At 34.9% G+C, this 18,600-nt stretch overlaps 1 protein-coding gene across 1 annotated transcript in view; it reads left to right on the top strand.

Annotated features, from left to right (window-relative positions):
* Sema3c (semaphorin 3C) overlaps window positions 1-18,600 on the top strand; it is a 159,668-nt gene that overhangs the window by 60,855 nt on the left and 80,213 nt on the right. The gene's annotated exons all lie outside the window — the stretch shown is intronic.

The following is an 18,600-nucleotide window of genomic DNA, read 5'->3' as shown; positions in this document are numbered from 1 at the left end:
TTTTTTTTTATGTAGTGCTGAGGATGGAACCCAGTGCCTCACCTGTGCTAAGTGAGTGCTCTACCACTGAGCCATAATCCCAGCCCCAAGATGGAAATTCTTGAATACTTTTTTTTGGGGGGGGGTCATTTTCCTTTCAGAGCATTTTGTTGGTGTACATATACATGTACATATATTTTTCAGGATAATTTTGATGTTTCACTTAAAACCATAAATTATAAATAAGAGCAAAATAATTTTTAAACTGTACAATGACCTAAGTTTTCATTATGAAGAGTATGACCATATCTGTTTCATTTTCGATGAAAGGATGCCAGAAATAAATCTCCTTGTATTTTGAAGAGGAGTTTGTGAATAACAAGTGACACCAGCTATGGTACTGAGGGGATAGATGGGCAAGCATTTCAAACCAGTAACATGAATAAGGTCAGGGACTAATCTGTCCTGTGTAACAATGCTGAGAAAAGCAGATACCCTTGTGTCTTGACTCTCCACAGGGACTTCTCTTAGGCACCCAGTAGGGGGCTATAACAAAAGTGTCCATCTGCATCTAACAAAACATGTCTTGAGTCTCCTAGTGCCAGAGTGATGATTGGACACTCCATTCTGGCAACGCTGCCCATTGTGTGGGCATTAGCTGCCTGAGTGGCTCTGCATGAGAGTAATAAACACAGGCATTTTAGAGAAGGCAAAGGGTTTCACAGGGGTGGGAAAACAACCCCCCAAAAAAATAAATCATTAATTATCTTCACTTCCTTCATATTTTGATGAAATTAAGACTAATAGTTTCACAGTTCTAAATTCAGATGTGTAAATATAACTGAAACGAACAGTATCTTCTTCAAGAAAATGTACCACATTTTAGGCATGTGTATTTCAGTTTGCATATCTAATAGGAGATTATATCAGACTATTTTTTTTTTATCATTTGGCATCTTTTGTGGCCATTTTGTCCATCACAGCCTGTCCTCCCTACAGTATAGATTCCAAATCTATACAAAGGCATCTTTCTTCTCCTCTGTGAGGTCTTCTTCACAGTAGCTGGTGCTCAGTTATTTCTCTGTCCTCAGAACTCATACAGATTCCTGTCAGCAGCTCTCTGTACTATGTTGAAGAAAGATATCCCCATTTTAACTCGTGGAACCTGTGAAATTCCTGGAATATAGCAAAATTGACTTTAGACATGCAAATACATTTTAGCTCTTAAGATGGAGAAATAACCCTGGATTACCAGGTGAGCCCTAAATACATTCACAAATGCCCTTATAAGAGTCTGAGGGCTGACCCAGAAAGGGAGGAAAATACAATGTGACCACACAGGAAAAGAATGGAGTAGGGTAGTCTAAGCCAAGAAATCAACAGAAGCTGGAAGGGCTAAGAAACAAATTCTCCCCTACAGCCTCCAGAGAGAATGCAGACCTCTCCTCTCAGTTTCAGCCCAGTGACACTGACTTGTACTTCTGGCTTCTAAAAGTGTGATAGAATAAGTCTCTGTGGTTTTAAGTCACCAAACTTGTGGTAATTTGTTACAGCAACCAAAGAAAACACATACGCATTGGCTCAGAAACTAAATCATCTACAGATTGAAATACTCCTTTTTTATAAAATATGATTTTCAACTAATCAAACATAGATACAGAAAATACAAAAATCTTCAGTATGTATGAGTTATCACATAAGTTAGCACAGAGACCATATTTGTGTAACTACTACTCAGGTTTAAAAATATATCCAGACCCCTATAAAATGACTATCCCTTCTCTTCTCTCTAAATGTCATCACTGTCATGATTTCTAAAACCATTGTTTGAGTCAACTTTTCATAAATGAGAAGACCAACATGGAAGAGAAGTTTATTTTGACTTATAGTTACAGAGGTCCAGTCCACGGTTGGCCGACTCCATAGCTCTAGACCTGAGGTGAGGCAGAACATCCTGGTGGAAGGGCTTGTCAGAGGAATGAGGCTCAGAACATGACCCTCAGGAAGCAGAGGGAGCTCCATTCACCAGGGACAGAATATAAACCCAAAGGCAGATCTCAGTGATATACCCTCTCTAGCTACACCCTATCTTCCTGCAGTTACCACTCAGTTAATCCATTTAAGTGGATTAATCCATGGAATATAGTTCTCATAATCTAATCATTTCACTTCTGAATCTTCTTGCATTGTCTCATGCATGAGTTTTTGGGGGACATCTCATATCTAAACCATATCAATGACAGAATAATTTTTCATGTTTCTGAAATTTATCTAAATGGAATTATATAGGATTTTTTTCATTTTGCTTAATATTTTTTTGAGATACTCATTGAAATTATTTTGTGAAGATGTAAGTTTATTCTGTTTTGTTACTAAGTAGTGATGTATAAAAACTACAATAATTTGTTTATCCAGTCTCCTGTCAATGGACATTCATGTAATTTCCAGTTTAGAGCTTTGATGAGTAAAACTGCTGTGAGCATTCTTGTACATATCCTTTTGGAATGTACTTATGAATTGGATTGTTGGGTCACATAGTATGCAAAGGTTTAAACTGATCAGGTAAAGCCAAACCTTTTCCTAAAGTGGGTATAGAATTTTTTGTTCCTTCCTGCAATATAAGAAATTTCATTTGTTTGATGCACTTAAAAAATGTTGAAACTCCACAACTTTTTATTGTTACTTAAAAACAGAAGTCTTAAGCTAGTCTGGTAGCTATTTGGTGGCATCTCATTGAAGTTTTAATTTATAATCTCTAATTACTAATGCATTTGAACACTTTTCCCAATGTTTGTTGGTCATTTAAATATCTGAAAAATATTCATTTCAAGTCATTGCACACTATATTTTAGTTTATCTTTTTCTTATTGATTTCTAAGTGTTTGTTATACTGTCTGCATCTGAGCCCTTTATAAGTTATATGTGTTTACAATTTTTTTTCCCATAGCTTAGATTGCTTTTCAAATAGCGGTGTTATTGCCCACATGGAAATTCCAAATTTTAATGTATTTCAACTCATTGGTGTTTTTTTTTCTTTTATGGTTTATAACTTTTTGTTCTATACACAAACTCTTCACCTATGCCAGGACCTTGAAGATGGTCTTCTATACACCTATTTTGTTGTACACATTTTCACATTTCAAACTATAACAGACTTGCTTTCCAAAAACGATGTACCCATTTATATTTGCAACAGCAGAGTACATCTTTTACTCTGTATCCTTACATATAGGGCTTATTTCATTTCTCTTTGAATATTTCCTATGAAAGAGTATATTATTTCTACTAAATTCATTGGAACCCACCTTTAAGAAAATGTATTTATAAATGTGGTTTTATTATGCACAACATAGAGATCACCATAAAATATCCTATATTCTATTCATTTAAAAATAGATGATCAAGGGCTTTAAAATCAGGAAAAATATTTAGTTAGTTCTGTTAATTTTTCTTTTTATATATTTACTTAGCAAAACATCATAGTTTATTCATTGCCACCACTATTAAAACAGCATTGTGACTTCTGTGATTTGAAATTCTAGGTGGAAAATTTTATTATAAATGACATAAAATGAAGGTTAAGTAGTCTTGTATTCTTTTTTTATTGTAGAATAGTAAATAAGATTACTGTAGAAGATTAGGTAATTATCTGCTGATTGTAGAATTAGGTAGACATACCAACAGCTAAATTTGGAAACTTAGCTGCAAAATGATGTTGTATATGACCTTCAAAATCTGAATTAAAAGGCAGTAAAATCTCTTGCATTAAGAAGCATGTGTTGCTGTGAGACACGTTGACAGAGTGTTGAAGTGGGTTTAGGAGCCATCTTATCATCTCCCACGTAAAGACTGTGCTCAGTCTCAAGAGAGGTCTTCCAGATTTAGAAAAAGAAGGAATTCCTTGATCTAGATTCCTCAAACAGTTACTTTAATAGACTCATCCTAAATTGAAAAAATGAAATGAAAATATGGGATGAAAAATGATTGTTTACTATAAAATGCACAGGCTGCATAAATCACACGTAAGAAAGAAACACTAAATGACAATGAGACAAAGGAAAGGATGGAGAGAAAGAATGCTTGGCATAAAGAAAAATTTGGACTCATAGCATTTTGCCTGTATTTTCTAAATATACTTAATAAGAGGAATGAAGAGTAGAAGTTCTTTGAAGAATATATTAAAAAACAATAAGAAGAATGGAACTAAAAAGTTCTTTTAGCACACCCCTGCCCCCCCCCAAGTTATGTTAAGAGAAGAACTATTTAGCAGGTTAGAACATGGCACCTCATCACCCGAGTGACCTTGAGTGCTACTCAATGTCTGTCTAGGTGCTGGAGGCATGCAGGTGTTACAGTTCATCATTTAATAATTTTTAAACCACTTGATTTTGTGCACAGTTATATAGTAGATAGAGAAAGGAATTGTTTACCTTTGCACTGTTTTTACAGAGATTTTAATCAAAAGAGTACAGGAGTTACCTTCATTTAAATGTTAGCTTAGGGTCTGGGGCTGTTGCTCAGTGGTATAGCGCTTGCCTCTCACATGTGAGGCACTGGTTTCCATCATCAGCACCACATAAAAATAAGGAAACAAAATAAAGGTATTGCTTCCATCTACAACTAAAAAGAAAAAAGAAAGTTAGCTTAATTGTGAGTCTAAAGAGGGAGAACATAGTCCTAGTCAATTCCAGAGAGAAATATTTCTTGAAATACATTTTATTTTGTTGTTCTTTACTTTAGTTACTTGTGCTAAATTTTATTTTGAATATCAAATTATAGAAAACTAGAAATGTGCAAATTTAGTTTTTTTTAAAGAGAGAGAGAAAGAGAGAAAGAGAGAGAGAGAGAGAATTTTAATATTTATTTTTTTAGTTTTCAGAGGACACAACATCTTTGTTTGTATGTGGTGCTGAGGATCGAACCGAGCGCGATACCGCTTGAGCCACATAGCCCCAGCAAATTTAGTTTTAATTGTATTTACTTGCTTAACTATTATTCAAAAGTCATGTAATTTCTTCTTAAACATCATGATTGATTGCATGAGTAGCAAAAGTGTATTGTGAATAAAATTTGAAAGAACTTGAAGTTTACTTTGGGGGAGAGTTTAAGAGTGGTTTAATAAATTCTTAAAATCAGAAAAAAATATAATACTAAAAGGATTTTATTGAACATTTAGGAAGGCCCCTTCATTCACAAATGCGGCTGAGATGATCCATTCACCAGTAAAAACCTGGTTATGAGAAAAGATTATTGTTGCCCTCTGCTGCACATTTCCTGTCTAGTATGGGCTTCCCACAATGCCATCTCACTTGCTTGTAGCCCCTTGACTCTCAAGCCTGCTGGCTCAGTAAGCCCTGCATAGACTTCTCAGCTCAGGAAGACTTATTGACACATCACAGGATGAACCCATTGTCTGTCCTTAGTGCGTAACAAGCAAAATGAGGATGCCTGATGAGTTTTGATTGATTACATTTAGAAAAAGAAAAATAAAGCTATTCTCTACCAATGCTATTCAGGTATGGTGATCCACATTGCTGGCAGAGAGGGCCATAGCTGTTCTCAGCCCACAGCACAGGTTACAGGATTTCTTCCCTGGTGAATGACAAATACTTGAAGTCAGGCAACCCTGACAAATGACCCTGTTTCTTCTGTTCTCTCCCCCTTTCCCAAATTGAATACAAAATTGAAGGCCTTTTCCAGGTCAATTTAAACAGTTTTCATTGAACCGGTGCAATCTTTCAATCCCTCTAGAATGTTCCATAGTTTTCTAAAATAAATAATACTTTAAAAAATAAAATTTTTAAGGAGTGCTCAGACTTGTGTGATGAATGAATCTGGTTGTGCCTAATGAGCTTTAGAAACGATGTGTACTGGGTGAATAGCAGGAGTTAAGGAGGGATATGTTATTATGGTAGAAGGACACAAAGAGATGCCGTTCACTGATGGTGAATAGAGCTCTAAGGATTTGCACAGGCAGTGTCGAAAGGTGCAATAGTGTGCTGGAAAAGGCAGTGGTTCTGTAGCCAAAAAGGCATCATTTCAATTTTCTTTTGTTAGCCACCTTTTATTGGACAACCTTGAGAAAGATGTCTGACCTCTCTGTGGAAGATAACTGTTATTTTTTTTCAAAGTGAGAATGACGATAACAGTATAACTGGAAGTGCTCTAATTTAATGTACTAATTTGTTTTATTCAAATAACCTAGTCACAAGAACAATATTATCACTAACCGTATTTTATAGGTACATACACTGAGACTCGGAAGACTTAAGTAACTTCTATATAACACAAGAAGGTGTTAAAGAGGGTTGTTTGAGTTGACACTATCATCCAAGGGTCCACATTCCGAACTATTCTATACCTTCTAGGACTGTACTGAAGATGAATGATAATTCGGAAAATAATATCATACAAATATTAGGTTCAATAGCATGATCAGTAGTATATGCATGATAATCAGGATTTTGCAGAAAAAAGTGTGGATCTTAGGAGAACTTAAATACTTTTTTAAAAGTAAAAAATAGTTGTAAAAGTCTAGTAATTGGCTAGTTCATGAACATTTAAAACACATTTGTATATAAATCCGAGTTCCTATAAACCAAATTAAGGAGAAAGCGTGTCTGTACATGTGTTGCAAATGTATTTGGGGCTTCAGTCCCTCTCTCCTGTTTCCATCGCAACATTTTGAGACTCTTCTCAGCTTGTTTTGTGGAAACAGGAAAATTTAGAATAGTGTAAATTATCACTAACCTTTGCAAAGCTTTGAGAAGAAAGATAATAATATCAGCAATCATCACAAAATTAACAAAATACCAAGGATTGGAGATGTAACTCAGTGTAAAGTACTCCTGAATTCATTTCCCAATACCAAAAAAAAAAAGAAAGAAAGAAAGAAAGAAAGAAAGAAAGAAAGAAAGAAAACCCTAGCTTTGCTCAGAGAAAAGTGAAGGAAGCCAGGTTCATTAGCTGAGTATATGCTCATCCTCCAGGAGAAATTGAAGAGCATGAACACTTGCCCTTACATTCAAAATTTGGAAAAGATTACCAAGAGTCATCTCCAGTTTTTTTTTAACCTATTTAGTGGAAAAAAATAATAAGACCTAGCAAATAGAATTATTTCCATGAACTGCTCTTAGAAAATATGTAGGTATTTCATATATTCCTGGTAGGAATTAGTGTAAGTGGAAAATAAAATAGTCTGGATGATGTTATGCAAAGTTGTTCTTACTGTTTTCATTCTCTTTTGTGTTAGAATTAAAACAATTATTTTTGTTAAAATTTTGAGATGCTATTTTTAATTGTAACACTGATTGTACTTTCATATTAATTAAACATTAATTCAGTAGATTTTAGTAAAAATTAAATCAGAGGTCTGGGGTTGTGACTCAGTGGTAGGGTACTTGGCTCCACGTGTGAGGCACTGAGTTTAATCCTCAGCACCACATAAAAATAAATAATTAAAATAAAGGTATTATCTACAACTAAAAAAAAAAATTCTCAGAAAACAACTATAAAGTTATGCCTTAGAGCTAGGGCATTGCACAAATAATACTGTTTAAGACTTAATTCTCATCTTGGCATGAAGACTACGAATTATGAATGATAGCTACAAACCTATAAGTGCTTCACGATTATTTTCTCATTCAATGAGCACAGTAGTCGGAAACAGGTATTATTATTTCCATCATTCAGGTGAGGACACTTAGGCACCAATAATGTAAGTAATTTTTGTAAAACCACATGAGTAGTCAGATACAGTGCCAAGATTTGACAATAGATCTGTCTTCAAAAGCCAGACATTGTTCTAGGAAAATGCATTAGGTTTAAGAGACAGAGAGAAAGAGAGAGAAATCCATTTTAATTATCTGTATGTTCTTGGTTAAATTGACTTTTGGATTTGAATCATACAGACTTAATTTTCCATTTGAATGTTAAAAGATAATCTTTGTTATTTTTTAATTCACTATAAGTAACAATGCTTGCAAAGGTTTAAAGGTAGGGAAGTACAACCTTTTTATGTCTCTTTGATGAAAGAAACCAAAGGTAAATACCTAACCATAAACCTGCTTATCCAGTCTTCTGGGTATATGGCATAATGTGGTTTGACTTAATCCCACTGAGTCATTTAAAATGCTTAATATGAAGTTCATCAAATAATACTACCTCAATAGGCACCCCTGTCATTTTGCCCAATAAAATATATTTTGCTTTTTGATATTCATGATTCAAAAGTGGCCCTAAGTGCATGAAAATAAATTTACTTCCATGTTAAAAATAGACCAAGAATCATTAATACTCAGATAAAAATTTTTGGTTTCTATGGTTTGCCACTTCCTCTCTTAAGTGTGCCTTATATTCACCAAAAGATCTTACTTGTACACTGAGACTTAGACAGTCATGGCTAATGATTATCTCATGAAGGCGGCCACATTTGGTAAAATAAATAAACTTTGAGTCCCATTTTCTGCTATTCTCCTTGAAGTACATGCAATAATGATAAATATTATGTTTCCAGAGCAAAAACAAAACAAAACAAAAATGTGCAACACTATTTTCTCTTCAAAGATTGAGTGATGCCACTACAGAATACCATCACATGAAATCTGAAAACGAATGGCCTCACGGTCTAGCAGGAAGAAAAGAGAAATGTCTTGCATATACATTGAAGAGCCATTGTGTTTATGATGAGCCTAGGGCTTTCAAAGCTGCAGGAAACATGGTTGGATTCTTTATGCTTCTCTTGAAAAGAATCAAAGGATTGCTCCATTACTATGTAGGAGCACACTCCCAAGGACTGTTTAAATCTCCTCTCTAGCAGCTGAATGCTGCAGAGTCACTGACCTTGTATTTTAGACTGTGTCAGGGGACAGAGATACAAGAAAAAAGGAGACAGGGGGATTTCTGCATTGAATGTCTGACGGATGTGTTTGAAGTGAAAGGAACATGCCTCTACTGTCATCTAGAGTTCTCCAACCTTGTTTCTTGTTTTCAAGCCAAATGCAATAACTTGTCTAAACAATGAGTCATACTGGGCTAAATAATATTTAGACAAAACATCTCTCTCTCTCTTTAGGAAAACATCTGTATATCTTGAGGTTCATAAAGTCTGGCTCCTTAAAAATTGAGATTTTATAGTGTACAGTTTATTATATTTTCTCTGTGCTCAAATGAAAATGGAGTTAAGAATGCATCAATTGAAAACATAGTTCAAGAATTTGGCTTGTGGGGGGAGCTGGACTGCTAAATTCCAAATTGTCTTGCTAAAAGTTGTGGGTGGCCTTTCATCATTCCAAGGGAATCTAGAGATAGAGAATTTTTGGCAATATGTGATTGTTTCCAGTTAGTAATTTGTATTTCCTCTTGCCTGTTTCAACATTTTGTTAGTTGCAATGCAACCCGACTCCTGTTTGAGAAAATATGTAAATCACAATGGTCCATAAAGAAAGTTTGCCCTGCTTGTTTCTTGATCAAAGAGTAATTATAATTCTTTAAACGGTAAGGACACCAAAATAATTCCTTAACGTTATCAGACTCTTACTTCTATTTGAATACAGCATGGAGAAGAATATTAATAAGTCAAATTTTTTTCTAGGACTTCTTTCTGTGTATGTGTGCATTTATTCAGACATTTAATACTTTAGGTATATAATTTTTTTATTCTACAATTCTTAATATTTTATCAAAGGAACTCTTTATTAGCTGAATGATCTTTAAAAAAAAACTTGCATGTGATTATGTCCTACACTTTCTCAAATTTCTTCATTGGCATCTCAAGTGACTTGGGAAAAATCCAAACATTTTGGTTTGACATTCAAGGAGTTTGCATCTTTTCATGTTGCTGTGACATTCAAGAAGTTTGTACGTAGTTTTGCATGTTGTTTGGCTCCTCACTTCTGCTCAGAAATCCCCACACAAATCTGCTTCTTTATCAGTTCCAAAAACTTCTGATCATCCTTTGAATCCTCTGCCTCAGGTTGCCAAACAAGCTCCTTCCACTCTATGTAAAATGCTTATGTCTTTATTAGCTCATTATTTACCCTTTAGGTCACAATTTACATCACACTTCCTCACAGCAGTTTTTTCTGACCCCTGATATAAGGCAGCTGCCCTGGTTGTCAAAATTTATCCTGTCTTCTAGTATAGTTTGTGCATTTATTACTGTGATTTTTAGTTTAATATTAACAGTGGCTCAACTAATATTTGTGGAATGAGGAGACAAATTCAAGCACTTCCCTCTAAGATTTCCTGGTTATGTCCAGTAAGTCTTCATCTTCCTTTTCCAGTGCTCCCCCGACTTCTGAAGGTATCTTCTTCTGCAGTGGTTTACGTATCTCCAATTTAGGCTGTCCTCTTGGAGTGAGAGACCAAAACTTTTCATCTTTTTACCAAGGCCCTGTCTCATATACCATATATGGAACGAGTGTGTAAATATAGGCCTCAGTAAGCATTCTTATTTTGTGTAGAGCCTGCTGCATTATATAAACACAAGCTTGATGTCATGGGGACCCATGTCATAAAGGATCAGAAAACTTTATGTGGGTAAGATGAACAAGAGATCTCACTCAGCACATGGGATCTCCTATTCTTCTTGCTGTAATTCTGAGTAGGAGTTCCATTGGAAGGCTTAGAGGTATAGAAGCAAGTCTTATTGAAGGCGTAGAAACTCTCTATATAAGATATATTTTGTGACAGAAAAGTGTTGAATTTTATTGTCAGAATCTTGCTTCTGTGGTTCCACTGTGGTCAGTTTGGGAGCTGGGAGTGGAGAATTGGGTCTAGTGTGTTTCTTCTTCCCTGAGGTTTTTCTGGCATGAAGCACCATGCTGCTTCTCCATCCCTGCCCACCACATCCATTGGTCTAAAGTATTGCCTGTCTAAATTTTTGTCTCACTACTTATGGACTTTGATATTTATGTTTCACAATATTTGACTACCAGTTTTATTTTATGAGAATGAACTTTTCATAATGGTTTTCATATTGAATATAGATTGCTTTTAAAATTAACAGCATAAGAAAATGTTTTTCATATCTGAAAGTTCCTACATAAACAATTGTAATAACAGCATAATATTATATTAAGTAGAGGTACACTCATTGACAGCAATTTCAACTGTGATTATATACTCCCACTCTCTTAACTGTTTTTAAAATTTTGCCTTTCTCTTATGTTTCCATGTTTTATTCACCACCTGAGACCCACTGTTCTGAGCATTTTGCCCCACAGCTGCTCCCCCAGAGGTGTCAAGAACTCTAGAAAGGAGGTGTCAAATGAAGTGCTTTATCCTCCACAAGTTTATCTCCCTTGTTTACATCTCAAGTGGACACTCAGAAACTGAGGCCTTCCTGACCTAGGAACACACTGAGGCTGACATCTCAGTGTATCCGTGATTTTTCCCCATGGTTTAGCAATAAATTCAGATCAGTTCTGCTTTCCAGAGGTACTTCCTGTCCTTTCAGTCTGTCACCTGAACTGTTCCCTAATCAAATATTCTTCCTACTCTGAGATAGAATGTGGCCCTTGCTTTCCAAGCAAGGAGTCATGAATGGCACCTAAAGTAGTTGAAATCTGCTTTTATTTTTTCCAAGTGAGCTTAAAAGAAGAAAAATTATAATTTAAGATTTTCTATCTTATTGAACCACACAACAGAAATGGAATCTGTCTTAGGTCGGATAATAAAAAATGAGGGTTTTTTGTTTTATCTTCATTTATCCAGAAAATGCACAGCAGCATTAATGTGGCTATATTTCTAAGATAAGTTTTTAAACACCACATTTTATTATAAAATGAAATATTCATTGCATTAACTAAATGGATATTCTATAGCAAGATATGTGGATGATGCTTGTAGCAGATAATATTTGCAAATAGTGAAAAAGCAATACTTTTTTTAGATAGTTTTATTGCTACAGGGAAAATTAGATATTGTTCTGGTTACTAAAGTCTTATTCTTTTTAAATTGAAGGTGAAGGACTTAAGGTACAGGAGTGGTGTAGATGGGGATATTGGGGAAAGTCCTGTACTGGCAAAAGATGAAAGTAGAATTTGAACCCCTGTAAACTAATCCCAAAGTGCCTCCCAACACCAAGACTTATACCCTACATTTTAAAAATTTGTTCTAATTAGTTATATATGACAGTGAAATGCATTTTGACCCATCATCCATAAGTGAAGTATAACTTCTTATTTGTCAGGTTATAAATGACGTAGAGTTACACAGATTATTTAATGATATATGCATTTAGGGTAATAATGTCCTTGTCATTCTACTATCATTCCTACCCAGTGCCCCATCCTTCCCTTTACTCCCCTCTGACTAGTCCAAATTACCTATATTCTTCACACTGACCTTATTGTGAATTAGCATATCAGAGAAAACATTCAACCTTTGATTCTTTGGGATTGGCTTATTTTGCTTAGCACACATAATTTTCTCTAGTTTCATTCATTTACCAGCAAATGCCATTGTTTCATTCTTCTTTAAGGCTGAGTAATATTTCATTGTCACACCCCACTTTTTATTAAAGATGTGTTTTTTTTAAATATCTTTATTTTTATTTATTTATTTCTTTTTATGTCATGCTAAGGATCAAACCCAGGGCCTCACGAGTACAAGGCAAGAGCTCTATCACTGAACTATAGCCCCAGCCCTCACACCCCACTTTTTAATCATGATAAATTCTTTCACAAAAGCACCTATGTTCTAAAATTTGATGTTTATTTTTTATCATTTTTTGATTAATGCTCGTATCTTTAATTCACCAAGATTAAAAGATCTTACAACTCAATATAGCAGGAAAAAAAGGTAGAATGTTATTGAAGAAAAAGCTTGGTCCCTTATTCAGAATCAGTTGTAACCTGAAAAGACAAAATGGATCTTAGCAAGTCATAGAGTGTCATCCCCATCCCCAGCTCATGGCATTTTGAACCAGTTTCAAATGGTCTACCAGGCAGTCATCCAGAGAAGAGAAAACCACAAAACAAACAAAAAAAAAATACATAAATATCAGCAGGTCTGAGAATTCACATAAAGGGTCAGGGATATTTTAATGAAGCAGCCCTATTTAAATTACAGTGAAACTGTTATTCTAGTTATGAGTAGGAGTTAGAAGAGAGGAAAAACCTTGTAAGAGGAATAACATATCGCAAGGCTCCGAGGAAGAAAGGGGCACAGCAAGTTATGAGATATGAAAAGAAGGGCAAGAATACAAAGAAAATACGCCAGCAGTGATGATTGACATTTCTAGTGAGGTCATCTTAAACCAGATCAGGCCAGGTCTTGAAGGATGTGTTAAAAGTTTGGATTTGATCCTAAAAGTAATAGAAAGTCATTCAAGACAGTTGAGAAGAGGCGACTTAAGAGTACAGTGACTATATAACTTAACATCCAAACCATGCATCTTTTGAGAATGAAAAGGGGCACTGTTGATTATTATGCCAGGAAAACAAGCATGAACTGGGGCCGTCTGGGGCAAACCAGAGCAAGACTTTGTCTTTATAAAGGCTCCTGTATGTTGGCTAATCTTCCCTCTGATGCAATGCCTGGGAAATACACCCGTGTTCGCCATGGCCTTTCTCTGGCTAGGTTCCCTGAATTGTGTCTCTCATTCCTTCTTTCATGTGTCTGACATTTTGCTTGCACTCAGCTAATCATGCCCATCTCTCAAGAAACATAGAAAAGCGGAACCTTTTATCTTCTGCGTGAACTAAGCCTGACCCACTTTTGTGCAGCCTCCTGGACCTTCTGGGATGGTGTGGTGAGCACAGTAGAGTGGCGCCCTGCTCAGCAAACCATCCTAGGATTTGATGGTTCTCAAGTTGTTTGCAGTGTGGTTTCCATCTCTCCCCAATGGGCAGTCTAGATTAGGGAGGCTGAGGAATTTCTTGGACTTTATTGGATATTGGACAAACTCATGTTCAGGGCAAGAACACAATAGAAACTCTACAAATAAGGAATGAGGTTGTCCATCTGATTAAAAAAGCAAGAATGTATCTGATGGAGTTCAGAGACTAAGAACTGACATTGCTTTGAATGGTGGATCTTACTGTGTGACTTTGTAAAGTTGCTTAAATACACTGAATTTTTGTTTCTTTGTATATGGAACTAGAAAAATATTAGGACTTAATGCAGATGCTTTGAATGACAATTAAATGAAATAAGTATATAAAGCACCCAGGACAGTAACTCCTGCTGGTGAGCCCATGGATATTGTTACTTGGGTTTATTAATTTTGAGCAAATGTGGTTTTAACAACATGCCTTCTGGACTCTGTTTACTTTAGAAATTAGGAGCTGTAGTTTCAGTCAGGTAAAGTTTCACTGCTCTTGTCTTTATCTGAAATTTTCCTAGATGGACAGGTGAAGTTCAGTTTCAAACCCAGTTGCAAAACCTTAAGCCTCAGGGAGAGGATGGTCATCTGAGCCCACTCTACTTAACATTCTTCTGAGATAAGACTTTCAGGAGAGGAAATTATCCTGTCAGTAGCACTATCTCTTAAGTAAAAGGTATCCCAAGGATTTACTTTGAAATCTGTAGTGTGCATTCTGCCTGAGGCAGAGTTAAGTTTATAATGGAGGGATGCTACACTGGGGTAGCCAAACAAAATAACAGAACATAAGTAGGACTTAAAATTGTCACAAGGTCATATCTTCATAGCTGTTTCCTCTATTTGAGCAAAATATCCAGCCTTTTGTGATAAGAACTCAATAAATATGTGTTGAATAAAAATCAATAGTGCATTATGAGCTTTAAGTATAATTAATAATTCATTATTGCATATATTTCTAAATGAGAGACTTTGGGGAAGTGGTTTTCAATCAAATGATTTTTTGCCTATTTTGGAATTTTATGAAAGACCAATAATAATGTATTCTGAGTTTATGAGCTCCCTTTCTATGTAGTCTAACAAATGTATATTATTCATAATAAAAGGGAACACTATAAATATGCCTCAATAAGATTACATTCCAAGGCACATGAATAAGATTCTTAAGGACTTAGTCACCTCAGGAATATTAAAATCTCTGGCTTAACAGAAACCAAAGGTTAGTTCTTTTGTGACTGGAAAGAAGTGTTATTTACAGATAAAAAAAATATTACTGTATATTGATTGTTTTGATTTTTAATGGCTATAGCAATACACTGACTATACTTAAGTAGACTCAGAAGTTTACAATGCTAGTGTTTATATTTTGGGGAATGCATTGTTCTAGTTTGGGTTAAATTCTCAAGTCTCACAGTGGCTTCCATTACAAAACAAAATCTATGTGGACACATGAACTTTAGGTGAGCATATTGTGCTGTAAAATTTCCCTCAGAAAACATTGGCATAGAAGGGATTGCAGTAATTTTCCATCATGGAGCTCTACAATAATGCAGAGTCCAGGACAGAAACATTCTCTTTTTTTTTTAATACTGTTTCCCAGGAGATTTTCCCAGGAACTTGGAGACCTATGTTGCCCTTTATGGGGCTGCATTTTCTAATCCGACTTCCTCTCAGCCAAGTCTCTTCTCAATCAGTTGAGCATGTCCTGAGAAACAACACAACCAGCTGTACCTCTGATGCTGTAAAAAAGGTTGACATCATTAAGATTAAAAGAAATGTAAGACAGTTCCATTCTTGGACTTGTTTAGATGAGGAACTAATAATTGTGATTTCTTTCTCTCCCTGGGGCCACACCATTATATCAGTCATTTAGTACAATGGTGGACAAGTAATTGAAACACTCATTTACAGAAGATGGATCTACATTGAATCAAAATGATAGATTCTTGGGTCATTCTTTTTATAGATAAAACTCTCATTGCTTTGAACTCATCTCTTTATTCTAAAAAAAAGAATAAAATGTAATTTCCTCAAGTCCCAAAATTTAATCATTGCTACTAACAGCAATTTAAATAGCATTTTAACAAAATAGCCTAGGCTCCTATCATGACAAGGGCACTTCTGAAGTAAATCTTCCTTGGTTAACAGCTGTCACACAGTAAATGAGATACAGATAATTAAATCTGAAAATGCTTTATGGCTCAGGAACATGAATTAAAAATCCTTGGACCAGAAATGTCTTTAAGTTGATGTGATTATTGCTCCCTCTGGTATTTGAATTAATGCAGAATATTGATTATTTTCTAATGAAACAGGTAAAGAAGAGAACTGCCATTGTTTGTTACTTGCAAACAAAAATCAATTGAGGCTATTTTCCTAGCTAATAACTCACTCTTGGCCCTACTTCAGTATGAATTAGGAAAAGAAAGAGAAAAGAAACCGAATATTTTGAAAAAAATAAATCTAAACTAAACGTTGAGATAAATTGTGCCTTTCTTTTATCTCCCCCCAATCTCGTATAAAATCATTTCATATCCTTCATTCTAAGTGTTTGTTGCAGCAACTCTTCCTTTCCTGTTTCTACTATATCTGGAGTTTATCAGCATCATGTCTTGACAATGAAAAGTCTCTTAGTCTATCAGTTCTCACACTAAAAAGTGATTCTGTATACTCAACTTATTCCCCTTAAGAATGTCTTATTTTATTATTGTACTCTCCTCAAGTAATTCAAGTAGATTCTCTCTTTTTCCTCTCTCATGTGAAGACTTGTTCTTACTTTGTTGGTTGAGTACGGATGCCTCGCCCCAAATCTCAAAGAGGTAACCTGTAGCATCACTATAACTAAGGTTCACTTAATGTGCACTACCAATTTAAACCTCCCTGCAACCCAGTGAGGCATGTTTATTATTATCCTTACTTTACAGATGAGGATGCTGGGATTCAGAGAGACATATAAGTACATATCAAAATAAAATAATAAAGCCAGGATTTAGACCCTTTCCAGTGGTGGGTCCCAGAGGCAAGAACTCAGTCATTTTATTGCTTTATTCTATTTATTTCACTGGAGAATTATTTATACAAAAGATACTAATTTGAATCTCTTCTGCTGCCCAAGCTATAACCTACTCAAAATGTTTGCACAATTGTGAATTACATTCCTTCAGTGAAAAGCAAGCTTGGTAAAACACTGGGAATTTAGACAGAATGAAGGCAATCTGGCCTTTGAGGGACACTTGCTTTGATCCGGAGTTCTGTACCATGTACTTGGCTCTTGGAAAGTTTTCCTATTAGCCTTAACCTCTGCTCTACCATGATCCCACCATTTTCCTGCATAATATCTATCCCTACCAACCATCTTTTTTGCTCTCCTCATAAAGAAACTGTCCCAGTTTCCTGGCCAGTGGCAACACCTGTTAGCTGTGTCACCATTCTGTCCATGATGTCTAATGAGTCTCAGAAACTGGAAGGTCAGCACACTCTCCTGTGCCCAGCAGCCCCAGTCTCATTTGCAAAGATCTATATCAATACCTGACTGTGTTTTGTTCTTGTCTCTCGTTGTGATTGTGCTTTTCAAGAGTCTTCTGAAAAAGTTTTTCTCAGTTATTTTCCCACATTAAAAATCACATCTTTTACTATTATATGAACTGTTTATCTGAGAATTAGGCTTTAATATTATGTGTTAATAATTTCATGGATGTGACTTCCTTAAATTAAAAAAAAAGCTAAATTGAAAACATATATTTATTTTACCTAAATATATTCTTTTTTTATATAAATGATGCAAACTTAACATGAATACTAATAACAGTAATATGAATTGTAATTTATTGAACACTTTTTCTTACTCATTAAAAATATTTACATGTATTATTTTAATTGATTTTCATGGGAATTCTAAGTTCCCAAGACACTGTTATTGTTACTTTTTACAAATAAGAAAATTGGTTACCTAACAGAGAAGTTAGGTAACTTGCTTAATATCAAAGGAAGTTGAGCACCACAGCCATTGATATCATTGGCTGAAACTACCTGGAGGAGATTATGGTAGACAGTCTGAACTGGTTTTCCAAGGAAACAGGTCAAATTTGTTACTTCTCTATCTTCTCATGTAAAATATATCTCACAGAATGTAGTTCTTGATGTATATAAGCATTAGTGTCATTTATTTTCACTTTGGTTTGTCAAACTATAGCCATATCAAAGTTTCTAGAAATCTGATTTGATTCTATACCTAAAAATTTAGAATCCGTTCATCATGGGAACAGTAATATCAAAAAGCAGTCTTGTTCTTAGACTTTCTCATTCTCTTAAGATCATAGTCAAAAGAATAACAACAACAAAAATTCTAAATCACTTGATAGAAAAGTCTTAAATTGTTCAAAGGAACATTTTGCCTGCAGACAAAATTGGGTCTGCTACAGTGGTTATTGACTGCTTTTATTGTCATAATACCTTCATTGTTCTTAAAGAACAGCTACTCAGGCACATATTTAATGTAAAAGACGTTACAAGAACATGAGTCACAGATCATTGAGATGCTTAAAATTATAAAGATTCAGATATTTAAAAAATGCATATTTTCCCTTGATACATTCATAGGTGTTATGTCATTTAAAATCATTGCCTCTTGAATAAGATATAATGAAAAAATAGATATATTTTCAAATTATTTATAGAAAAATATACTACTGACTAAAATTATGTTGAGGAAGTAAGCAAATTATTTAGAGTAGGACATGATTCTAAAATGCTGAATGTGTTACATATTAGAATAAAACATTTATAGAAAATAAGAT

This window comes from Callospermophilus lateralis, chromosome 1 (genome assembly GCF_048772815.1).
Source record: "Callospermophilus lateralis isolate mCalLat2 chromosome 1, mCalLat2.hap1, whole genome shotgun sequence".
Lineage (NCBI taxonomy): Eukaryota > Metazoa > Chordata > Mammalia > Rodentia > Sciuridae > Callospermophilus > Callospermophilus lateralis.
This window is presented reverse-complemented; position numbering and strand designations above follow the sequence as displayed.